The 27,315-nt window shown below is 37.0% G+C and overlaps 1 long non-coding RNA gene across 1 annotated transcript; it reads left to right on the top strand.

Annotated features, from left to right (window-relative positions):
- The first annotated feature begins 16,606 nt into the window (after positions 1-16,606).
- LOC115962098 lies at positions 16,607-22,539 on the top strand. The gene is made up of 3 exons (XR_004085354.1): positions 16,607-16,867; positions 19,864-19,999; positions 22,327-22,539. It is a non-coding gene; the product is annotated as an uncharacterized LOC115962098 (long non-coding RNA).
- Positions 22,540-27,315: the final 4,776 nt, after the last annotated feature.

The raw sequence follows: 27,315 nt of genomic DNA, 5'->3' as shown, positions 1-27,315 counted from the left end.
AGTAAGGGTAAGGCCCCGCTAGTGAATCGTCCTCAGCAGCCCAAATTTTTGCCCTGGGCCTAAAAGGATCTAAGAATACAAGAACCGGAAGTACAAATGGGAGAGGTGAATGTGACGTTCAAAAGAGCCAGTGCACAAGATCATAGACTGGATTATGAATGAGCCGTATTTCAGATGGCCGAACAAGATAGGGGGTGACCCGTCTCAGAGGAACCAAAGCTTGTATTGTACATATCACAAGGATAAGGGTCATACCACCGAGCAATGTCAGGTATTGAAAGATCATCTAGGGCAGCTAGTGAAGGCAAGATATTTGAAGGAGCTTGTGGTGGATGCTGGAAATCGAGGTATCAGCTAGGGTGCTTAACAAAGGGGAAATCCTCTCCTACCACCATTGGGAGTAATCGAAGTCATCCACGCTACCCCGAGGGGTCTGATTATAGCCAGAAGAGGAGTACTAATCGTAGTATCCACAAGAAATTGCGCAAGAGAGCAATCACCTGAGAAAAAGATGAAGATTGGACGGGAGCCCATCGCTTTTGGCAATGACGATTTAGATGGAACAGTCCAGCCACACGATGACACGTTGGTAATAACAGCCCGAATAAGCGGTTTCTTGGTCAAAAGAGTGATGGTAGACCAAGGGAGTGGGGCCAATGTAATGTATCTGGACCTATTCAAAGGGTTAGGGTTAAAAAATCGAGACCTATCAAAGTATGATATGCCGTTGGTCGGGTTCGATGGCAGGGTGGTCACTCTTGAGGGACAAATTTCCCTTCCCATAAATATGGAAGGTAAGGAGGTGATGGCAACATTCATAGTGGTCAATTCGTTTTCTCAATACACGGCGATTCTGGAGTGGCCGTGAATCCATGCAATGGAGGCTGTTCCGTCCACCTTGCATGTAAAGGTCAAATTTCCAACTGAGCAGGGCGTGACCGTGGTAAGGGGGAGCTAGCAAGTGGTCAGGCAATGCCTAATGGCCACGGTTAATAGGAAGAATAAGCAGGCCGAGCAGAACGAAAGCGTCGTGGAAACCCCTTCACAGTAATTACAGAATCCCCGGGAGGGAGTGGGGGCTGGTTATGCCGAACAATTAATCAGAGTAAAGATACTACCAAATGTTGACCGGTATTTTCAGGTAGGGGCATGTATGATGGATGAGGATAAGGTAGAAATGTTGTTATTTCTGATGCGGAACGTAGATGTGTTTGCATGGAGCACATATAAGGTGCCTAGGGTTGATCCCGAGTTCATCGTCCACAAACTTAATGTAGACTTGTCATTTCCTCCAAAAAAGCAAAAGCCAAGAAGGTTGGCCAAGGAACACGTCGAGGCAGTAAGGCAAGAGGTCGAGAAGTTGAAAGAGGCCAGGGTGATAAAGGAAATCTTCTTCCCAGATTGGTTGGCAAATACCGTGGTGGTTAGAAAGAAGAATGGCAAATGGAGAGTCTGTGTAGATTTCACGGATTTGAACCGAGCATGCCCCAAAGACCCATTCCCTATGCCAAAGATAGATCAATTGGTAGATGCTACCTATGGGCACCCGAGGATGAGTGTTCTGGATGTTTTTCAAGGCTACCATCAGATTGCATTAGCTACCGAGGACTAGGAAAAGACGGCATTCATCTCCCCGGACGCAAACTACCACTACACCGTAATGCCCTTTGGGCTTAAGAATGCTAGGGCAACATATTAGTGAATGATGACTAGAATGTTTCGGGACAAGATTAGGCGTACGGTTGAGGTATATATCGACGACATGGTGGTAAAAAGTAAGCAGGAGGCACGGCACATAGAGGATCTTCAAGGTGTATTCAAAGTGCTTCGGCAACAAAAGTTATGCCTAAACGTGGACAAATGCACCTTTGGAGTAGGAGCTAGCAAGTTCCTTGGTTATCTAATCACCAGTCGCGGGATAGAGATCAACCCCAATCAAATCGATGCCATGTAGCGCTTTAAGCCCCCAAGCAATCCGAAGGAGGTACAAATCTTGATCGGAATGTTAGCTGCCCTTAACCGGTTCATTTCTAAATTTGATGATCAATGCCATCCGTTCTACCAACTTCTGAAGAAATGGAAGGGATTTCAATGGAATGAGGAGTGTGAAAGAGCTTTCCAAGATTTAAAGAAATATCTAATGCGGGCACCCATATTAGCCGCCCCGAAACCTGAGGAGGACTTGTTCATGTACCTCTCGTTGTCCGATCATGCCATGAGTGCCGTGCTTTTAAAGGACCAGGGGATGCAGCAGCCCGTGTACTACGTTAGCAAAACTATGGCCAATGCCAAGACCAAATATTTACCCTTGAAGAAGTTGGTGTTAGCATTAGTAAATGCTACCAGGAAGTTGCCTCACTATTTTCAAGCCCACATTGTCTATGTCCTAACCGAGTACCCTTTGCAATTGTTATTAAAGAGACCTGATTTAACGGGCCAGATAGCCAAGTAGGGGACCCGACTTGGGTCCTTTGATATAAGGTACAAGCCAAGAAGTTCGGTGAAGGGCCAAATTCTTGCCGACTTTGTCGCAGAGTTTTCACCAAAGAACGAGGGGGAGATGATTTGTCATGTAGAGTGTCACCCGTGGAAGGTATTTGTGGACGGTGCGTTGAGCGCTATGAGGGCTGGTGCCGGGATTGTCATTATCACCCTGAAAGGATTACGATTGAAGCATTCTTTTAGGTTGGGGTTCAGGGCCTCTAACAACGAAGCTAAGTACGAAGCCCTGCTCGTTGGGTTGAGAACTATTTTAGATATGGGTGCCCAGGATATAGAGATTTATTCAAATTCTCAACTGGTCGTCAGCCAGGTGTAGGGCAGTTTTGAAGCCAGGGATTCTCGAATGAAACAATACCTACAGGTGGTAAAGCAAGTCATGAGTAAGTTTTGTACGGCAAAGGTAGCTCAGGTTCCCTAGGGACAAGATAGATATGCCGACTCTCTAGCCACGTTGGCATCGTCAAGGATGGAGGATATACCTCGGTTAATTAAGGTGGAACTCGTAGAGGAGCTGAGTATTGATACAGCGGTTGGTGTTGATGTTGCAGTGATTTCGCCAGCCAAACGATGTTAGACGGACCCAATCATTGACTTCTTAGCCGAGGATCGGGTCTCGAATGATGAGAAGGAAGCAAATAGGGTTCACCGAATAGCTACTCGATACTGGTTGTCGGTAGACCATAAGCTTTACTGGAGGTCTTTTGGGGATCCGTACCTTTTGTGCCTACACCCTAAGAAAGTTAATGAACTTTTAGCCGAGCTGCATGATGGGGTTTATGGCAATCATGTAGGGGAGCGTTCTTTGGCACACCGAGCAATGACTCAAGGGTTCTAGTGGCCTCAAATGCAGAAATATGCGGCCGAATATGTGCGGAAATGTGAACAGTGCCAGAAGCATGCCCCCCTGATCCACCAACTGGCAGGCCATCTGAACCCGGTCCACAGTGCTTGGCCTTTTGCACAATGGGGGCTAGATATTCTCGGCCCTTTTCCCTGGGCCACAAGCAACAGGAGGTTTGTGTTAGTAGCTGTCGACTACTTCATCAAATAGGCAGAGGCGAAGGCGCTAGCCAATATTAGGGACGTAGATGTTAAAAAGTTCGTGTGGAAGAACATCATCACGAGATTTGGGGTGTCGGACTCCCTTATATCAGATAACGGATTGCAGTTCAACAGCAAGGCCTTTCGCAAGTTTAGTAGTGATCTCGGCATCAGGAACAGGTACTCCACCCCGGCGTATCCTCAAAGCAATGGACAAGCTAAAGCCACTAACAAGGCAATTGTAAATGGATTGAAGAAAAGGCTGGACGGTGCAAAGGGATGGTGGGCCGAGGAGCTGTCTAGCATTCTATGGGCGTACTGAACAACTCCCAGGAGATCAACAGGAGAAACCCCGTTCTCCTTGATGTATGGGGTAGAAGCCGTGATACCGGCAAAAGTGAGCCTATGTAGTACACGGGTCAAAGAATTTACTCCAGCTCGGAACGATGGGTTGATGGTGGAGCGTTTGGATTTGTAAGAAGAATACCGAGAAGCGGCAACCATTCGGCTAGCCGAGTATCAGCAGAAACTTGCCCGGCGCTACAACCGGTATGTAAGGATAAAGAAATTTAGTACCGAAGATCTAGTACTACGAAAAGCAGTTGGGAACATGCGGGATATGAATGTTGGAAAACTGGCCCCTACCTGGGAGGGGCCTTACAGGGTTACTGCTATCGTAGGAGCGGGAACTTATTACTTGAAGGATCTAGATGAAAGACCACTTCCCCGATCGTGGAATGTCCACAACTTGAAGAAGTTCTACCACTGATCAGTTAAACATGGGGGTGTAAATTGAATGAAACATTGTATATATGCTTTATAAAGCAATATTAAGATGATGTTTATTACTGCAAGTGCGTTTAAATTCTATTATTGATCTATTAGCACCGGCCAACGAGTAAGGAAACTAAGGCAACATGTTTTACGCTAAGGACAAAAACCTATCCCTAGTTCGATTCCTATCACTGGACAAGTGGAAACCTTAATCAAAAAATTTCTAAGGACAGAAACTTGTCCCTGGTTCAATACCTATCACCGGACAGGTGGAAACCTTAATCAAAAAATTTCTAAGGACAGAAACCTATCCCCAGTTCGATTCCTATCACCGAACAGGTGGAAACCTTAATCAAAAAATTTTTAAGGACGGAAACCTATCCCCGATTTGGTCCCTATCACCGGACAGGTGGAAACCTTAATCAAAAATTTCTAAGGACACCGATTTGGTCCCTATCACCGAACAGGTGGAAACCTTAATCAAAAAATTTCTAAGGACGGAAACCTATCCCCGGTTCGGTCTCTATCACCGAACGGGTGGAAACCTTAATCAAAAAATTTCTAAGTACAGAAACCTGTCCCCGGATAAGTAGAAACCTTGGTCTAAATTCTCTAAAGGCCTATCCCCAGCTCAGTCCTCATCACCGGATAGGTGAGGGCCTCGTGCTAAGTATCACCAACGGCGTTCTAGTAAAACTTCTAGTAGTAAAAGGCTTCACATCCAGGAATTATTTTGGGCCCATCCCAAACCATTAAAAGTGGTACCCGGACGTGTGAAAACAAAGCCTAAACAACCTTAAGACAACTATACATGGTACTCAGTATCCAAAGCCAAGAAACAAAGCTGTTAATGCAAACAGAAGTGCATAAAATAAAACCATTGTTCGGTCACCACAGCCCAGTGACCATAGGAAAATAAGCCCAAAAATAAATGGAAAGGAAATTAAAGCCATTTTTTAGTCACCACATTCCAGTGACCATGGGCAAACCATAAAAAGAGAAAATAAAGTAAAAACAAACAAAGATAAAACAACTAGTTAATCGCAAACATTAAACGGCTGGGTCAGCAGGCGAGAGCTGGGCTGCTTCACCAATTGGCTGATTGGGAATGTCCTCGGTCCATAGCTGCTGGGAGTGTTCATCATCTGCAGCATAGAGGGTGCTAGAAACCTCGAGATCAACGTAGGCATCAATTGCTTGGACCAGCTCCCTCATGCTGGTGGTTTCCTCCTCGTCCGCAACATCGGCCTGACTCTGGGAGGGGGGCAGAGGGGCTGGGTATGGGATTTGGCTGGGGTCTCTCAAAGGGGAATCCTCGGCCACTCCTGTCACCTAGAGGGCCGCCAGCCAACCCTCCCCGAACCCATTAAGCCGCGCTATGTGGACAACAGGCTCCGTAGACTTCTTGGCATTTTCAAAACCCTCGTCGTACCACTAGTTTACACAGGCTTCAAGGGCCACTTTGAGGTCAGCTATCTAATTGGCTTGGGTCAAGTTGAGACTATTCACCTCTGCTAATTTAAGCTCGACGCCTTCTAACGACCTTCCACCTCAGCTATTTTCTTCTCTGCCAGTAGTCGGGCCTTCTTTGAGGATTAAGCTTTCTTCTCCGCAACCTCGGCAGCCTTGCCCGTCTCCTTCACGTTGGCATTGACAACATCCCTCAAAGCTTTTTCTCGCTCAGCATCCTCGGCGAGCTCCTTCAGTCTCTCATCGAAAATGTGAGTCATCTGCACGGACTAGTAATACAAAAACAAGTGTGAGGATAGAAGAATGATTCATGTATTTAAATAAACAAAAAAGGAAGGAGAGAGAAATCACCACCACGGTATGCCATTGTAGCCGTCGTACTAACGAATCCTCGTCCCCCTCAGAGAAAAAGCAAACATCCTCGGGCAGCAGCAAGCCATGCACTAGGCTTTGGGCCACCCTTCCCCCCTCACCCTTATCCCATACTATTGCACTAGTCGTGGTTGGTAGAGGCCCTGCACCAAACTTGAAGGTAGGCTGCCAAGGGACTACGAGTTGGGAGGAAAATGCTACATTCGCACCGACTTGAGCTATAGATTGAGATTTGGCCACCGGTTCCTAAATCATGATACCGCTAGATGGTCGGGTTAGGGTCTTGGAAGGGGCATCGCCAGGAGCCTTGGGTGGTTGGTCGTCAAGGCGCTGTTTCTTTTTCGTACTACTAGAAGAAGGGGGAGGAAGAGTTCAGCCCTTACCTTGGGGTTGTTGAGACTAGGCGGGAGGATGAGTGCTGGGTAAGAATCGGCCGACCGTCATTTTTCGCCTTGTCACCATCTCGGCGTCTGGTTCAACCTCGGTTGCTTCTTGCTCGGCTGGTGGGGCAGGATCTACTGGTTCTTCAACGAGAACGTGCGTCTGGCGACTTTAAGAGACATGCTCGACAAATTCATCTTTGACCGAGGCGAGATCGTCCACAATCATATAGCATGAACTGATGTCCTGGGCTTCACCAGAGGTTAATTTAGGGGGGAGGAAGTTCGCGTGCCGCACATCTATGTAGGACAGCAAAGGGCTGTCTAACAATAGGTCTTGACTGAAGGATTGCCAATTCCTGTATACAGGGTTGCAACCGAGTATGAGATGCGATGCTCGGAGCTTCCCGTCAGTGTGAAGGAATATCTCGGACTTGAGGATGAAATTCAAGTCCCTTACGTGCACAACTCTGAGGTCTGAAACAAATTCTTTGCTATCTACAACAAAGGAACACAGTAAATTAATGCCTAGGTGGATAAAACAAGCGTAAGTAAACAAAAAGGAAAATGGGATAAATAGGTAGGCAATACGAACCAACTTCGCGCAACAAGAGTGGGCAGGGGAGCTCATTGGCAAACCAATTGCCGCTCACCCGGACAAACTCCCTGGCTAAGTTTCTATTTGAATCTGGCAGGCATGAAATTAGTCGTACCCGGCAATTCCTAACTTTTAAATAATAATTGGTGTTTTTGTTTCCACACAGGCTGTACATGAAATTTATATCATGGTGGTTCAACTGCAAACCGTATATTTGGTTCAACCTATCAACACAACTAACTACCGGGTAAAAATCGGCAGGAAGCTACTCGGGGCTCAAATCGTAAAACCTAAGGGTATTAAGTAGTAGTGGGCTCACTGGAAACCTAACCCCACCCTCCAAAATTGCCATCAAGGGGAAGAAGGCGATACTCGACCCGGAGAGTCTGTAAAGAGCAATCTCGCTCTCATGGCAGTATGCCACATTCACATCCTTAAGGATGTTGAATGTCTGCCTAAAAGTGGCTAAGGACGCGCTAGTATTTAAAAGGTGAGCAAAACTCATCCTAAGCTCTAGAATTGAAGGAAGAGACTAAAACAAGAGAGAAAGATAGAGAAACTTACTTTGGGCTCTAAAAAAGAAAGGTACTCTGGGCTGGAGGGTGAACGCACAAAGAGGTATGCACGGCAGGGTGGAAGTTTAGTGAGCGAAGAATGCAAAAATGGGAGAGTGATTCAGAATGGACTATTTATAAGGGCCAAAAGGGGTGGAATAAATACCATTTAATAAATGAAGAGCGGGAAACTCTACAAATCCCATCACAACCGCCACACGCACGTGGCCTCGGTTCGTGAACCATCAGGTAATAATGACGGCTAAGCCAACCATCAGATACAACGCGTCTTTTGAGGGTGCATTAATTAATCTCTCAACTGCCTAGTGTCTGTTGATTGAACTTCTTGAATCGCTATTGTCTCTTGGACTCCTTGATTCGCCTTGGGCACCGAGCATGAATCAAGGGGGGCTAACGTACGACATCGAGCCTCTAGAGCCATTTTAGGCCTTAGACCCCAGCTCTACAATATGACCCACGGTCCCTGACACCCATGTCAGAAATTGGGCTTAAGACCCACTAGGGCCATGGGAGCAAATCCTATGGCCTTATGTTTGGCCTAGAACCCATTGGGCCGGTCGTTGAAATATACGCTCATTAATTCATGGCCAGGAAGTTATGTGACGCGTCCCAACTCAAACACGTGTGTCTGCTCGGGAAGGCCATATCCTGGATGCCCAGCGACTCCTTGAGAAATTCCGCCGCCAAACATCACCCCCCCCCCCCTGAAGTGGGAACCAATTCCAATGCCACTCTCACCACACCCCACTCCCAACTAAACATCCACTTAGTGATAACAATATTAGACCTCCATTCCCACTAACCATAAAAGTAATCATGATTTTTTCACTAATTTTGGGCTATAAATATATGAGGCTAAGGAAAGGGAAGAGGTCATTGAAAGTTTGGGGAAGAAAGTTGAGAACCAAGAATAATAGTCGTAAAAAGTGAGAGGAAAACGATACAAAGATTAGAGAGATCTTGCTAGGTCTCTAGTTTAGAATCACCTAGAGTAGGAAATCCAAAGCCCACATTACAAATATATTGTGAGCCCAAGAACAAGACAGGCCTTTTAAACTCGTTTAGGGTGCGCATAATTCATATTTGACTCATTAAGTCTTCATTTATTTAACCCATTCTCTATCAAATCTATTGTTGTGGGCTTATTGGGCCATTGTTCATATCTTTTGGGCTTTGGGTCTATTTGAATCCTTATAGTTTTCAAACTAAAACTATTTTTGTTTTTTCTCTAAAATCAAAGTCATCAATATCTAAACACGTATTCTTGATGCATGTAAGATATCAAGAGACATATGCACCCAAGGCTAGACAAGTATGTTCTAAATGACCAAATACTCCCAAAACAACTAGAATGACCAAAATATTGTCGAAAACTGTAGAATGATGCAAATACCCCCAGATCTCTAAAATTACCAAAAATACCCTCGAAATCTCTAATAACTAAAAATAGCCTAAAACCTCTAAAATAACCAAAAATACTCTGAAACCTCCAAAATTACCAAAAATACTCCCAAAACCTCTCAAATGACCAAAAATACACTTAAAATCTCTAAAATAACAAAAATTCTCCGAAAACCTCTAAAATGACCCAAATATCCTTCAAACATCTAAAATTACCAAAATATTTTGAAATTTCTAAAATAACCAAAATACTACTTAACTACTTAAATGACCAAAATTGTCATTTTAGAGGTTTCAATGTATTTTTGGTCATTTGAGAGGTTTCGGGCTATTTTGATGATTTCAAGGTATTTTTGTTATTTTAGAGGTATCAGAGGTTTTTTTTTTTTTTTTCTCTCTCTCTCTCTCTCTCATTCTATAGGATTTTAGGGCATTTTTTTTTTCATTTTAGCGATTTCAAGGGTATATTAATTATTTTAGAGTTATTTTTGGGTATTTTGGTCATTTTGTGGTTTTGTGGTATTTTTGCTAATTTTAGTGGTTTTAGAGGTATTTTGGTCATTTTAGAAGCTTCGGGAGTATCTTGGTCATTTTACAAGTTAAGGGGTATTTTTTTGTCATTTCAAATATTTCAGGAGTATTTTGGTCATTTTAGAGGTTTCAGTGGGTATTTTGATCATGTTTTTGGCTTAGGGATATATTAGTCATTTTTAAGGTTTAGGGGTATAAAATCAAATTTTCAGGTACACATTCCAACCTACTCTCTATCTCATTTAAATGTTATTTCTTGATTCTTTTTTTTATTCTTTTCAAATTCCAAATAACTATATTTTTTAAATCTCCAATGGTGTAATTTTCATGCAAAATTTCTTTGTTATTTTTTATCAAATCTATGTTAGTCTTGTGCAAATTCTTAGGAATTTTTATGTAATTTAAAATTTATTGTTAGTTTTTTAGACCCCTTAAAACAATTGATTAAACCTAGGTAATTAGCCAAGTTGTTACTTAGTCCAATTTAAACAAGTCTAGGTTATCACAATAATAAAGATCAAATCATGCAAAGCAGCGGAAAATAAATAACACACGATATGATCACCCAGGAAACCAAACCGGTAAAAACCTAGGGAGGATTTGACCTAGCTATCCTCAAGGTAAACTTGAATCTACTATCTTGAAAGAATCGAAGTTCATACAAAAAGACTTACAAGCACCCCTGCTTGACTTCCTAATGCTACCAACCAGTAGAACTTACTGACACAACCACGTGCAAGCTCCAAATCCACGGACTCCTTCTTTCTTGGATTCCCACCAGCTACAAGCACCCCCGCTTGTGTATTCTTTAAACTTTAATGGCAGCAACTGTTTTGATCATCAAGGTGTAGAAAATATCTCTTCCTTGAAAACCCTAAGTTTATGTAAAGGAAAGCTCCTCTAGATCTCACAAGAGATTTACACAAACCGCAATATGAGCAACACTAAAACATGGCTAGGGTTTGCCTTTTATACTTAGGACAAATAAGAAACCCTAAAAATGTTTTAAAACAACTAGGGCTGAGTTGGAAAATTCTGCAGAAAAGCGATCTGCCCGAGTTTCGATCAGTCGAGCCTAAGCTTCGATCGATCGAGCCAGGCCGAAAGCCACAATGCCTTCTGCTTTACACTCGATTCCAACTTTACATTGACATACAACTTTGAGCTAGCTTTAAACACTTCTAAACACATTGTTTTGATCATGGTTTGCCAACAATACAAATTAGAGTTCTAAATACATAAAGTCCTACACTTTAGAACCTAACAAACTCCCCCTTTGGCAATTCGTGACAAAACACAACTTAGAAGCTCAAAGTTTACAAAATGAAAAGCCCTTTACAAAATAATGCTCATAAACCAAATTCAATCCTAACTACTATCCATTAGTTGCAAGTGTAGACAGCAGCTCAATTGAATCAACCTGTATATTTCCTGAAACACTCAACAAACACATAAACGCATGTGTGACAGAAAAACAAAAACAGTAAATCAACAAAATATGTAATCTAACTCTCCCCCTAAGTTAGATACATCAAAAAAAATGTTAACTCAATGTTAACTCCCCCTAAACAGAACATTCTTGTATTTTCCACACATTTCATCTAAATCTCTCCCCCTTTTTGTCACGCATTGACAAAGACAACTCAAACAAAGAGTTGACAGAAAACATACACAACAGAGTAAGAGAAAATAGAGAAAGAGGGGAACACAAAACAATTCAACTCTATAAGAAATAGAGACAACTCCCCCTATGAACAACAAAGGTTAAAAACAAGCTTCTCCTCCTATAAAAATAGGAAAAACAAAACAAGTTTTGGGAAAAACAATTTTGGGGAAAAATAAAGGGGTTGGGGATAAAGAAAAAGACACAAACCAAGTTTAAAAAAAAAAAACTAGGTTGAGGATACACATGAAGAAAAATATTCTCTCTTTCAATAAAATGCAAACATGATACTATGTGACCCATAAACAGTTGCATGAGTAAAGAAAATATTTGCACATTGACTATCCACCATATCTCTTAAGAAAATAATTTTCTACAATTCACACATAAAAAAGGCATATACTAGAAAGTACATAGCTCAAAAATTAATCAATCAATTTTTTGATCAAGTTGAATACCCAATGCAGCAAAGTGTATGCATGTTATGTGTGAAAAAATGAGAGATATGACTGTAAAACTGCAAGATGGATACAAAAACAATGCAATGCATGTGAATCCTAAACATAAATGATGCATGGAAAAATCAAATTTTTGAAAAAAACAGAACAATTTAATGCAGAAACTCCTCAAAGCACAATATTTCATGAATGAAATGCATGAGTATGAGATTAAAAGTTTTTCAAAAAAAAAACTTGAATTCAACCTAGATCTTCCAAAAACAAGTTTTTCAAACAATTTGACCTCAAGTCTCAATCATTAAAGACATTTTGCATCAAAATCCAGGAACTTTAATCTTGGATGGCCACAACAAGATCACACACAATATAATGTACCAAGTTTAGCAAATAGTAACTTGTGTAGTGTGTGCAACTAGCAAAAACTTGAGATACATGTGAGGTGATATGTGAATAGCAATCAATCACAAAGTCTACAAAATTCATCACATAGAATTTAAAAGAGACTATCACCTAAAAAGTTACATCATATAACTCTCACATCTCCTAGAACATAAGCTTGCAATCATGTAAGTTTCTTGAATTTTGCCTCATAATATACACACTAATTTTAATTATGTGATTTTGGCATCAAGCCTAATAGTACACACCAATTTTAATTTTAAGAATTAAGCAATTTAAACCGAGGCTTCACCTTATGTTCTTTTCGTGCATGTGCTACACTTTCTCGAGCACAAAATCTTATAATATGCACTAAGGTGTTCATGATTGGCTAGTGAATAGTGGTGAGATGATTATTTATGACTTTCTCAAAAGGTTCAAGTCCGACAGTCAAAGACATGTGACTTCAAGATCAAGACAAAGTGATCAAAAACTATAAACATCTCCCACACAACATGCACTACAAAGTTTCAACTAGTAAAGTGTAATAAGTAAGCTCATCAAAGCTAAACAAGATACATAAACTTGTTATGTAAAGATAATATGGCCAATCCTTGATTATAAATCCAAGATGTGAAATACAAAACACAAAAACCTTTTTGGTTTTAAAAACTATATGACCAAAAACAAAAAGCACACATTATGCTAAATGAACAATGCAAATGCAATGCATGACAGTGCTTAACTAAGTTATAGAGGGAACACAAACAAGAAATATCAATTTCTTAATTAACCCATGAGTACATGTACAAACTAGTACATATTCACACAAAATCAGAAATAACTTAGCACTTATTTAACACATACTATTCAAGTTTCTCCACAATGTCAAGCATGTTCTAAATTAAGAGAGAGATATCATAACTCATGTAATCCTCAAGAAAAAAAAAACTAGACACAAAATAAAATATTTTTGTCTTTTTGAAAATTTTTCAATGTTTTTGGATTTTTTTTTAAATAAAAAACAACCTAAAAAAAAACACGACCAAAAACAGAAACAAAACATGTCCACAATTAATTGAAAGAATTAAATCAGGGACAAGTTAACAACACTCACCTTGGAGAATCTTTTCTCACCCATATAGCACGAGTCTTCGGTTTTGTAGGTGAAAATCCATGTGAAGTAGAGTGTATATGAGGGATTACAACAATCTTCTGAGAAAGACTAAAATCTTGCAAATTCCTTTCACAAGCCAACAAGCTTAAATTTTTCAAAATAATATGAAACAATTTATATGGACTTATGGCAGGAGAAATATCATCACATATCCTAGATTGAAACACAGAATGCTTAAATTTCAATTTATGACAATTAGGACGAATGTGACCGGAGACACCACAAAAGTGACAAACAGGAACAAATTTAGGAACATCAGTATTCCTAACAACAAGTCTAGTCTCAAATTTTGGTTTTTGCCTCAACAAGGAACAATTTGGTCTAATATGACCAACTACACCACAAAGGTGACAAGTAGGCACAAAAACAGATTTATTATGCTCTCTAACAATAGGTTTAGACATAGGTTTAGAAACATCAGCGTCAACATCAGAACTTTTACCTTTGTCTAACCTAGCAAAATAATCATTTTCTTTATTATTCCTCTTGAAATGAGGGATATAAACTTTCTCAGTTTTAGGCTTAAGAGAAACAGAAATACTTCTGTTATCAACAACAGACTTGGTACAAGTCAAATTTTCAATTTTAGTTTTAGATTCAATTAACTCTTGTTCCAAACTTTTCATCTTCTCATCTTGAGAGGAAATTTAATTTCTCAAAAATTCATTCTTTTTATTAGATTCATCTAATCTAACAACCAATTCCTCTTTTTCAAGATTAGCCAATTTTAACTCTTCCTTAAATTTCTTAGCAATTTTCATAGATTTCAATAATTCCTTACGAAAAGTTTCACATGCATCAATAAAATCAGCAAAAGCATGAGCAGAAACATGATCAGAAAGACACTTCAAATTATCCATGACAACAAGGGTCAAGGATCAGCTCTTAGATCAAAAAATCTAAAACAAAAGAGCAACCCGCTCTGATACCACTTGTTAGTTTTTTAGACCCCTTAAAACAATTGATTAAACCTAGGTAATTAGCCAAGTTGTTACTTAGTCCAATTTAAACAAGTCTAGGTTATCACAATAATAAAGATCAAATCATACAAAGCAGCGGAAAATAAATAACACACGATAAAATCACCCAAGAAACCAAATCGGTAAAAACTTGGGGAGAATTTGACCTAGCTATCCTCAAGGTAAACTTGAATCCATTATCTTGAAAAAATCGAAGTTCATACAAAAGGACTTACAAGCACCCCCGCTTGACTTCTTAATACTACCAACCAGTAGAACTTACTGACACGACCACGTGCAAACTTCGAATCCACGGTCTCCTTCTTTCTTGGATTCCCACCAGCTACAAGCACCCCCGCTTGTGTATTCTTTAAGCTTTAATGGCAGCAACTGTTTTGATCATCAAGGTGTAGAAAATATCTCCTCCTTGAAAACCCTAAGTTTGTGTAAAGGAAAACTCCTCTAGATTTCACAAGAGATTTACACAAACCGCAATATGAGCAACACTAAAACGTGGCTAGGGTTTGCCTTTTATACTTAGGACAAATAAGAAAACCTAAAAATGTTTTAAAACAACTAGGGCTGAGTTGGAAAATTCTGCAGAAAAGCGATCTGCTCGAGCTTTGATCGGTCAAGCCTAAGCTTCGATCGATCGAGCCAGGCCAAAAGCCACAGTGCTTTCTGCTTTACACTCGATTCCAACTTTACATTGACATACAACTTTGAGCTAGCTTTAAACACTTCTAAACACATTGTTTTGATCATAGTTTGCCAACAATACAAATTAGAGTTCTAAATACATAAAGTCCTACACTTTAGAACCTAACATTTATCAAATTTTCCTATATTTTAGGAATGAGTTTATCCATTAATTCTTCCCTAAAAAATTGATTAGTTTTTAAATTTTTATCTGTTAATTATGAATATTCATTAACTTATCATTATCTCTTTCTATTTATTTTAATAAAAATACACTATCTAATTTTAATTTAAGATATTATTATTCTAATTCATTAAATTCTAATTAATTTTCCTTTTAAAAATACTTACCGTAATTACTCTATTAGTCATTTTTAATTTTTAATTTTTGTTTTGAGGAACATTTTAGTGATTAGTTTTTTTTTTTTTTTATGAAGCAAAAGTATATCATTAATTTTTAATAAAAGACAAACTTATCAAGTTATAATCACTTAGTCCACACATTTCTTTCAATTAAAAAAAGAGGTTCAAAATAAGCCCCATTTTAGTCATAATAAGCCCCCACTCACCACTTCAAAATTTTCAGTCTCCCACTTAATTATTTTCAGATTTCTCGCTTCATTTTAGGCTGCGTTTGATTCGACTTCAAACGAATTCCGGAAATAAATTTCCGGAAAATGGAGCGTTTGGCTGTGACGGAAAACGTTATTTTCCGGAAATCGAATTCCTGTTGACCAAAATTTGAAGCCTTGACCACGGAAATGAATTTCTGTCTTGATTTTCACTTCAATTCATTTCCGTGGCTTGCAAAACGCAGAGAGAGGGAGAGAAAAAACAGGAAACACAACACGCGAGCGAGAGAGAAAGAACAAACCGCGATCGAACCTCACACCCAGAGCTCCGATCGGCGAACGAGCGAGAGAGAGTCGATTCAAACGCACCCCAAACCGCGATCAAACCTCACACCCAGAGCTCCGATCCGGCGAACGAGCGAGAGAAAGTCGATTCAAACGCACCTGCGCGAAGATCGCGCCGTCGCGAGATCGCGCAGTTGATCGCGATCTCGCCTTCGACCGAGATCGCGATCGACGGCGCGATCTCGCGACGCGTCGATCGCGATCTCGCGAAGCGTCGATCGCGAGATCGCGCCGTCGCCATTCGAATCGCACCCTTCGTCGTCCCCGATCGCGAACCCAGATTCGTCGTCCCTAATCGCCGCAGTCGCAGCACCGATTCGTCGTCCCCGATTGCGATGGTCGCACCCCAAAACCGATCGTCCTCCCTCTCTTCCTTCTTCTCTCAATTTGACCGGAATATGATTTTTTTTTTCTGGGTTTTATTTGTGTTTTGGTGTTCTGTATGATTTTGATTTTTGGTGTTGTTGGGGAGGCGGTGTTTTGGTGGTTGTGGCTTTTAATTGCCGGAGTTTGCTGCCGTGAGTTTGGCGGAGTTTGTAGGAAAATAACATTTTCATCCATACAATCAAACACCAGAAAATATTTTTCACAACATTTTCCGTAATGCAACCAAACACTTAAAAATATTTTCCTTTCCGGAAAATAACATTTCTAGAAAATAAGTATTTTCCGGAAAATCACTTACATGAAACAAACACAGCCTTAGTCTCATTTTCTGCCTCCACCCACATTTTCCTTTCACTCGCTCTCTCTCTCTCTCTCTCTCTCTGCCACAGATCTCCCTCACCCAATCTTGCCGCTGACAACCACCATCCACACTACAACTGTCAACAACGACATGGTGGCTTCCCTTCTTCCTTTACCAGCCTTCCCCTTCACCCATCTCCTCTCCAGCTCTTCTTCTTTACTCAAATCTCATCCTCTCTCCTCCAAAATTTCAAACCCCAAACCCCAGCCTCTACCCAAAGCTAGGTAAGTCTCTCTAGCTTTCTTCCCTATTTTGTAGTTATTTTGTGTATATATTTGTAGTTAAATTTGTGGTTTTTTATTTTTGATTTTGGTTAAGGTTTGGTTTGGATTAAGTGTAGTAAAAGTTTAGTTTGGATTATGGTTTTGGTTTGGATTAAAATTTGATTTGGATTTTGGTTTTGCTAAAAGAAGTAGCCACATTCGGACTTAACAAGATTCTAATCCGTACAAGTCAAAAAGAAAAAGAAAGTACATGGTTTGTCTGCAAGAATATTTCACAGGCTTCCTCTTCACTCCCACTCAAACAAAACTCTATTACTATGTTTGGTGCATTACACACTTAAGTCACCAAGCAATACAAAAAAAGCAACAAAGGTAAAAAACTTCTAAAACCCAATTCTTGTTTTCAATAAATTTTAACTTTTTATTAAAAAAATTCCCACATTTCCTTATTTTTATCTTTGTTGGCAATATTTCTTATGTGGGTTTTATTCTATTGTTACTGTCTTTCTTGTTTTTGTTGTTGTTGTTGTTGTTGTTGTTATATGTGTTTGATGATGTATCATGTATTCATATCTATGGTTATAGTAGATGAAGTGGGTGGCTATTTGTACAATTGGTATTTTGTGGAATTTGAGATCGTTGAGGGTGAAGAGAGGCAAAAGAATGAGGCAGATTGTAATGTTGGATGATGGGTTGAGGATTCTTGAAGAAGGGATTGTCAAGGCAAAGAATATTCTGATTGATCACGCACCTAAGACAGTGTTCTTCGGTGAAGATTACATGAAGTTCTATATGTTAAACATCAAGCACTGCGTCTCTCTCTCTCTCTTTCTCTAGAAATATCTAGAGTTTATCTCAATTTCTCTCCCTCCGGAATTTCCTAGAGACGTCCTTGACTAAATAAATTTCAGCCACAACTTTGTACAATATCTAGAAGCTTGGAGAAAGACAGTATTTTATTGTCATTAAAAAGATAAGCTAGAAGCTTCTTAACCGACATAGAACAAGTATAAATATAGAAGTGGTGCTCAGTTTTTGTGTGTGTCATAAAGCACCAAGTGAGATATGTGAGAGACTTGTGACGTGTGTGAAGTGAGGTGTGAGGAGATGTGTAAGGTGAAGTGTGTGACATGAAATGCAGCAGGTGAAGTGAAGGAAATAAAGTCAAGTGTTAGGTGAAGTAAATTAGAGAGAAGTGAAGCCAAGTCAACAAAGAAGAGCTATTGTGTAGTGTCAGTACATAGGTGTCTAGAGAGTTGGTGTGTGTCTTGCAAAAGCTAAGTGTGCTAGAGTAGCTTTTCCGTGTGGTGTTAGTGAGTTTTGTACTTGTGTCATACATGGAGCCACATTAGGCTTTCCATAAGTCTTAAGCGTTGTGATTCAAAGAGTAAGTTTTGTAATAAAGCTCTTTGTTCAATCTTTTGTTCAACAATTTAATGTCAGAGCTTCCGCTAACTCAACACTATAAGTATCCTTTTTGTATAATTTTATTGGTTTTTTTTTTATTAAGTTGCTGTAATTTATGAATTTATTTTGTTATGTTCATGTAGTTTTTGTAGTAAAATTATAATGGGTTCTCTTTTGTTTACTTTCTTAAGTAATTTGTTCTAAAGTACAAGTTATTTTATCATGTTCATGTAGTTTTTTAAGTACCCTTTTTGAACATTATAATGGATTCTCAAGTAATACTACTGCCGTTGTAATGGGTTCTAAACTTGTTATGTAGCAAGTAATACTACTGTCGTTGGTCCTCCCAACTTGTGACCAAATGGTTTAAAATTAATCCAATGCACCTTTAGCAGAACTGAAAGGTGGATGGGATAAAAAAGGGATAGCTCCTACCTTTAGTGAAAATTTTGAGGCTAAAGCTTAATAACTTTATGGTTATTAGTTTCCTTTACAAACTAATCAGGTAGGCCCACTTCAATAAAACTATTTAACCCACATAGCCACTCAAACAGAGTTAATCATATAGCTTTCTTTTTGCTTTTGCATTTTGCTTAACACTTACTTATGTTGTACAGCTAACCCAGTTTTGAGATTGCACTCTATAATCATCTAAACATTATTCTAAAATTCGAAATGTATAAAATTTTTAGTCAATATAAGCCTCAAATCACATAGTTCACCTGATTTTCCTTAAAGACAAAAGTACTGAGCTAGAATTGATGCTTCATAGGTCTTATTTTCCTTTCCACCACTTTTGCTTTTTTACATAGTCTTTAATTGTATGTCTATTTGTAATTGTTATCACAAATAGTTTGATCTTTGGCATATTTGGGTGTGAGTGTAGTGTTAACTATAAATTTGTGCAAGTAATGTGAGCATGTGCCTTTTGCTTACCAAGTGTTTGATAAATTGTCTCTATGAGTAATGAGTTTTGGTTTCTTAATTTGTTGTTGTAGTCATTGTTTATATGAGATTAAGGGTTTCATTCCTTGTTTTTAATATGCTTTAACATGTGATTTTAATGTGAATAAAGTCTCAAAGCATTTGGGCTAGTATTAAAACTATAGCAATTTTCTTTTGGGATTCTAAATCTATCATGGACATACTTGAGTCAACTGCGATATGTGATTGTTAATAAATCATAGAAAAATCATTTTGGACTGAACTTTTTTTGTACCTTGTATACATATAGGGCCATGTTCCCTTAAAATTTCAAATCAATCGGATAATGTTGCATGGACCAAACCATTTTTACAAGATGGCTAACCTACTATGTAGTGAAACTGAAAGTACAACAACCTCTCTCACCTTTGTTTCACTTTGAGTTAATTTTGTGGTTTTTATTTTTGATTTTGGTTCAATTACATTCTAAAGTTTTAATTATTATTATACTGATACATGGGCTTAAAGTGCTTGAATCTGTCAAAATAAATGCAAGCTTTTGAAATTCCTTCTATTTGAATAAAGAATGACTACTATGAGGCATGTTTAAATTTTGATTCTTAACAGACATGAATGTCCTTATATGTGGATTAACTTGCATGCAGTACAAGTTCTATGTTGATGGAAAATGGGGATATGATGAATCTGAACATCATGTGACTGGTGATTATGGGATTGTGAACACATTACAGCTGTCTACGAATTACATGGATGTTGATAATGATGCCTTTTCAGCATGTGGTGAGTCAGATATACCATATGCTTGAAATCATGATTACCATGATACTTTGGCCTTTCTTGTTGTCTTTTATATTTTGTTATGATTTTGATGGAAGTCAGAAATTTTAACGATATCTGTATGTCTTTGTGGGCTTGACTTGAGGAGTTGTTTGAACTTAGTGTTCTTAATACCCAGCCAAGCTTTGCTCATTTGAAACCTATGAGCCTATGAAGCAAGTTTTTATTTGGTATCTACTTCTTTTTCATCATATTACATTAGAATTTCATGTGTTGTATATATTTACTTAGTGTATTAATAAATTCCTTATAAATTAAACTCATCTTTTACAAGCTAAGCATTCTTTGCTGGTGGTGAGTTTTGATTTTTTTTGAAGAGCCGTGTGTTTGGCTTGAGCATGGTAAGTGCATTGTATTTAAATACTTGTAAAATTCTAAAGTGGTTTACATTAGAATTTCATAACTGTTTTGTGGTGGGTTGTTGAGTGTGAGCAAGCGGGTGGCTTGCATGGTGATATAAGGTGCTTTACATTGATATTGGGAGTGTTGATTGTTTTGTGTATTTTTGAATGACTATTTTGAGTAGATTTTTTCTCCCCCCTCCTCACCTTAAAGGTCCTTTTGGATTGAGGGAGAGGGAGGAGGAGTAGAGTAGAGTAAATTTAGCACAAAATTAGTTTATTTTTAGCTAACTCTACTCTACTTCCCTTCACTCCCTCTCCTTCCCCCCTCCATCCAAACTGGCCATAAAGTTCCTTGGTGAAAGCCATCTTGATGTTGGTAATTTTGCTTAATAAGCAAGTGAAGAAAAAATAAAGATATTTGGTTCTAATATTCTAGTTTTGGTTTCCCCCCCTATTTTAATTTTGTTTGTGATATCAAGGCGTCTTGGTTTTTTTGGCTTTAGTTGTTATACCAGCAAGATCACATACGTTTTGGATTAATGATATTCCTGTCTATTAGTTGGTAATGCCACATGTTTTATTTAATTATCATGTTCACAGTATTCACCAGCTAGTTCTTTAATATTGATCTATTAAACATGCTAATAGTATAATGTTTAAATTTGATGGTGGTGTTGTAGGCTGTTGAAGTGATAAGAATAGTGAATTCACAGTATTTACCAGTTAGTTCTTTAAAGAAAAGTGCTAGTACCACAAATGTGCTAATAGAATGCTAGTACCACATTGCTCTTTTTGTCATACTAATCTACTAAATATGCTAATAGAATAATGTTTAAATTTGATGTAGTGCAGTAGGCTATTGAAGTGACAAATAAAGTGAATTCATAGGTTGAAAAGACATGCATTTAACTATATGGGTATATGTTCATTAAAACTGCAAACCACTTTCATTAGAGTATTTCAATAATTTCCTTTGTGGCCAAAATGTACCAAGGGGAAGAGAGTAGTTTAATTTCTTGATTTTTTTTTTTTTTTTTTTTGGGGGTGGGTGGGGGGGACAATTAAAAAAGTGGATTAGTTTTATTCTTTCATTCTTGAGTTTTAAATGTAACCACTTCCCATGTCATTCCTCTCTCACAATATTTCCATCTATTTTAGTATGAGTGTGTAAAACTAATAGAGAACTACTCTGAGGTTCTTGTCAATTTCTCCATTTATAGATAAAAATATGGTATAGAATCTAATTTTATATCATTTCTTGCCTTTTCGGACATATCTAACTCATGTAATAATTTATTACATTTTTTTTTTGTAGCATTCTATGAACAATAAAGGACTTAAATTGTATATTGAATTGTGTATTGTACATGGTAGGGAAAAAACATATTTTCATTTTTTTTGTTTGGGATGTTGGGACTCAACATGTCTATTGTCTTTCTATTATTCTCCAAAAGAAAGATTCTCCTATGATGCTAGACTATAATCTTTTTGATTTGGGGAGTAGAAGAAAGAATTAGGTTTTTTTTTTTTCTATTTATTTTTTGTTTTATTAACAATCTGTTTGTGTCTCCATTTGAATTCTTTTGCTTTAAGTTCATGATATGTTTTTTAGATGAGTGATCTTTCGTATGTATTAATGATTTTTTTTTTTTCATTTGCTTTAAATTCTTTTACTTTAATTACTTTACGAATATCTTTTGATATGTTCTTTGTTATGATTGTTAATTTGGACTTATTTCTTTTGGAGAATGAGTCTTGATGTAGATTAAGTTTTGTTAAATGCATAAAGCTTACATATCTTCTTAGTTATGGTATTTTTGAAAAATATAAATGTTAAAATTTTACTTGGATGTTAAAACTATTTAGTAAGCATTTTTGTCATCTATTTTAGTTGACATTTACATTGGTTTCTACCCTTTATTTTAGGTCAAAAGGTCGCATGCCTTGGGTTATAGATGATGTCGAGGGGAGATATATTTCATTGCAACAAGTTTTAGCTTGGTTGCATATCTTCATGAGGAATTCATTATCATTTGATTAGTATTTGAGTGAATAGATTCAAACTTATATTATGTATATGATATTGAACTTGGGTATTATTTTCCCTTATTAGTAGTTATTGATTAAGCAGTTGTTATACTTATATGAGTATTTGTGATTGAAAATTTGTGATGTGTATAGGATTGTGGTTTGTTATTTCCCAACAGGTACCCATGTAAAATTCAAAATGTTAATTTTAAAGAAAAATCCAAAAAAAAAAATGTAAAATGTTATTAGCGACGACAATGTCGTTGCTAATATTTTATCATATCATCAGTGACGACAAATAATATCATCATTAATATGCAATTTTTAGTGATGACATGTTTGTGGTCACTAATATATCATTATTTGTGACGACAACAAGTGTCATCACTAGTAATGACATATTAGTGACAATAAAAATGTCGTCGTTAATAATAATCTACTAGCGATGACAAAAAAATTCATCACTACTAATAAGCTAGTAGTGACGACATTTCGTCTTGGGTTCTTGAGTTACTTATGACGACAATTGTCACTATTAACGATGACTTTGTCGTCGTTACTAGTTTTGTATTTGCAATGACATTAAAATTGTCACTAAATGTCTTTTTTGTTACCATATTCGTTTAACAAAAGTTAGCGACAACATTTTTCGTCACCAATATAATTAGCGACGATATTTAAAGCATTAGCGACGACTATATGCCATCGCTAAAGACCAAATTTCTTGTAGCGCCTAGCCTACCAAATACCAATTTACTTATAGGGTGGTTGTACTTGTACATACTCTTCCAAGTATTGCAACTATAGAAAAACCATCTTCAATCATGAATATGATCAAAAATTTCACAACAAATGAAAATATTTTAATAGACTCTTTGATTTTGTATATTAAAGAAATTGTTGCAAATTTTAGTATAAAATGAATCATAGATGACTTTTTAGAGTTAAAAATACCTCAAGTTCTTTTGTGATATATCATAATATTTGAATTGTTATTTTATTTATATTTTGTTTTTTTTAATGGGATGTTAATACCGAATAGAACTAGTTTTATTTTTCATGTATTCATTTAGTTTTAAATAGTATTTTTTCAAGAATAATTAAATTAAAATACAAAGAGGTGTTTGGTCTCAATGGAAACCTAATGTACTGTACTATTAGTCTTCCCTTGAGCTTCAATGATAGAATGACCATGTCTTATTAGAAAGCTGCTAATAAAAAAATCCCTAGAAGAATGGTCCATTAATCAAAAAGTTGGTGCATCAACATTAAAAGCTTGCAAACTCTAATAGGTACAAATAAATTGACTAGAAAAGCCTTTTAATTAAATTTTAGATGAAAGCTGCTAAGCCATAAATATTGATGTAAGGTATATATTATAAAAATGAAAATCATCTTCTCAAACTAATGCTGGGTTGGGTGGTTTCAACCTTCAAGAGTTGAGGCTCAGTGTTATTGCTCAACCTCTGTTCATTTTTATGAGAAAAATCAGAGGTTGAGAGGGGGAGACATAATTTAAAACATGCTTAATTTTCAAGTTAGGCAAATAACGCATATTGGGTGCCCAACATCAGCATAAAGGAATTGGCCCATCTTCTGAGGCAAGCAAATTAAAATTTTGTTTTTCTTTTTTAATAGAAGAAGAGGTATTATTAATATTTATAAGAGCATCCGTACAAAATTAGCAGTCCATTGGACATTCCCTAAGGGTTCCCATTTTCATCAGATCGATCCCATTTTCACTAGTCCATAAAATTTTGTTGTGTTGATGCCGTATAAGATTGAAGTGTTACAACTTACAAGCCTATAAAGGTGAACAATCAGAACTACCATACAACTACCAGATGATAAACCCTAATTCTAATTATCCAATTTGCCAATAATTCAATGATCTATATAACTTTGAAGGGATATGGGTATAATAATAGTTAGCCATTTAATTAACTTAGGTAAAATAAAAGTAATGCCTACTTCATTTGGAAAATCACAAGCTTTAGTTTCCCCCTTGGATCATCAGAATTTGGCCAACTACATGCCCAATTTTATCAGACCAAGGTGTAAAGAAATCTAGGTTGAAAATTAATACCGATCCCAGGAAAATGATAATTAGTTATGATACGACGAGAATTGTTTACGTTTTACTCTATCATCTGCATACATCTTGCATATGCCTCCAGAGGTTCAAAACATAACACTATATATATATATATATATATATGTTTGCAAGTCATCTAAAGTAATGATTAGATTCGGCTAAGATATATGGCCTACTTGAACTGCATATATATAAAAAAAATTATGTTAGGATCTTCTTTATCAAATATGAATTGATTTCATAATTCAGATTAAATTTTATAAATCTAAAGTGTATAATCGAAATCTCATCTAAAAATTCTAAATAACGTGACACTTTGTGATATATTTATATTCTCGGTCTCTCTCTCTCAAGCACATGTGAGCAGGCAAAAGAGAATCAACAGCCTCGTTGAAAATTTGACATAGCTCTGAATACACAATCACATTGCCATTGAAAATTTATATACTGCATAGAATGACACGTGAAAAACCAATCAGTGAGGGAACGTTTAATTTAACGTATATACCTTCATCACTATCAAAAAGATCAGCTTGCTGACCCTCTCATATGAAAATTGCTGTGACCATATTTTTTTTTTTTTAGACAAAAGAAAAAAAATGCACACATTTGCAAAGATATCATAGACCAAAGGGGTGAATCAATGTTTCTTCACGCCTACATCAGCAACGACACCAACAAAGACCAGTGCAACAACCATAAGAGAGACTCCCATGATTATTATATTGCCGATCCTTTCATATCGTTCAGCATTTTCGTCTTCCCCCAATGCCATTGGAAAGTACAGAAGAAATTAATTGTTACACCAACTTTTCTGAAGCTTCTCTCTTTCTTTCTTTCTTTTTTTTCTTCGCTCTAATGATCGAGGATGATATGGTACGGTGTTCTATAGTAATGTGATTAACCTTCTTGTATGCATGAGCTTGAGACCTCAAATAGGCAATAAAAAAAACAAAAAAACCTGTCAGTACAACAACTAGCTACTACTTTTGGGGTGAACTGTATTTTTAGGCTGTAAATGGTTTATTCTGTCAATAACAGAATCCTCATACCGTGCAATGTGATAAACCTTCTTGAGGGTCAGAGAACAATTCTCAAAACAAAAACAAAAACAAAAAACTGTTTTCGGTTATTAAAACCCACAATTCTCTGAAAAGGTGCTTGTCTCTAAATATTTCCAGAAAACGTTTCTTGAAAACTGTTAAATGGACTCTTACCCACCAACCTTGATCTTTGATCTGATCTTGACTTGATCCTTGTTCCGAGTGGCTAGGAATATATGTAGGAACACATCCCGAAATAGTTGAGTGGTTGACACTTTCTAATCATCACTTTTTAAGTAGATCTGTTGCTTTTTTTTCCCCCACCAATCACAATAGACTACTTTAGTTATGAAATTGGATACATTCGTAAGATTGTTCGGTGGCCAGTGCAATGATATGCAAACAGCAAACAGGGGCTGCTCCATGAGCAGCCCAGGGGGTTCAAACCCGCTGATCTGGTCCCAAAAGAAAAATTTTATATATATATATATATATATATATTTTTGATGCCTACAATAAAAATTTGAATGCCCCTACCTTAAATTTTTTGTTAAGTCCAACTAAAATAAGCTTGAATATAATCCTTAGTTTTTTTATTTTTTTTTTTTTGTTCGATTAAGTAGTTTGATAAGTGTTCTACACATTTCCAAGTCCAAGAAATTTTTTACTACTTACTTCAATTCAAAAAGAGTAATCATATGTATGGTTAAAAAACCATATACTTCAAAAGCAAAAATTTATTATTGAAATATTATTTTTCTTAGTTTCACATTTACTCTCAACCCTACTCCTAAGTGTGTTACTATTCTTATTTATTCTATTTTTTTTATTCAATTGATATAACTTATAAATATAATAAGTTATTATTAATTTGTTTATGCATCCAATGATTGTTGTCTTCGCGATTTTTAAACAATTAATAATTTTTTAGACTATTATACAATATAGTTGTATTGTATATAGCGTGGAAGTTGTATATACAAAACAAAAACAAAAACAAAACAAAACAAAACAAAAAAAATCATCTTAATTTTTTTACTCACCTATCCTCCACTAACAAATTCTTGGCTCCGCCATTATTGACCACCTAAAAAAGATCTTGGAGCCGCCACTATATGCAAACAAGAAAGCTCACTTTTTGTAGATGAGTAATGAAACATGCACAACAAATTTTTCAACATTTTTTACAACAATTGAATTGACAACTTTTTATTAGTTTTCCTTGCATCTATCACTAATATCATCTACCATTAACAATTTTTCATCTTGACAATTATGAAATGTTTTGTAAAAATTGCTGCGGTTCAAGACTTATTGTTTGTTGAAGCATTCTATATATAATCAAATGACACGAACCAAGTCAAGTTGATTGAAGATGGACGCATACCAGTTATGGAATTAGGATTTTAATTTTGTAGCAAAAAAAAAAAAAAAAAACCATTCTAAAGTAAAAATTAATAATAATAATAATAATATACGTCTTAAACATCAAAAATCCAAAATGTTACACACCAAAAAATAAAAAATAAATAAATAAATAAATAAAAGCAAGCGATTTTATCTTAATAAATAACATTTAGAGATTTATTATTTATTTATACGGGGATTTTTGTTTTTTTTTTTTTTTTTGGTTGGGGGGTGGACACCATGGGCCACAGAAATTGGTTGAGTGGCCACTTTAATTTTGAGGAGGCCAAATATTTTTTTTTAACCTGAAAATTTAAAAGCTTTCAGTTTCTATTTACATGA

The sequence above is a fragment of the Quercus lobata genome, chromosome 9, assembly GCF_001633185.2.
Source record: "Quercus lobata isolate SW786 chromosome 9, ValleyOak3.0 Primary Assembly, whole genome shotgun sequence".
Classification (NCBI taxonomy): domain Eukaryota; kingdom Viridiplantae; phylum Streptophyta; class Magnoliopsida; order Fagales; family Fagaceae; genus Quercus; species Quercus lobata.
The sequence above is the reverse complement of the archived record's forward strand: the minus strand, read 5'-3'. Positions and strand labels throughout refer to the sequence as shown.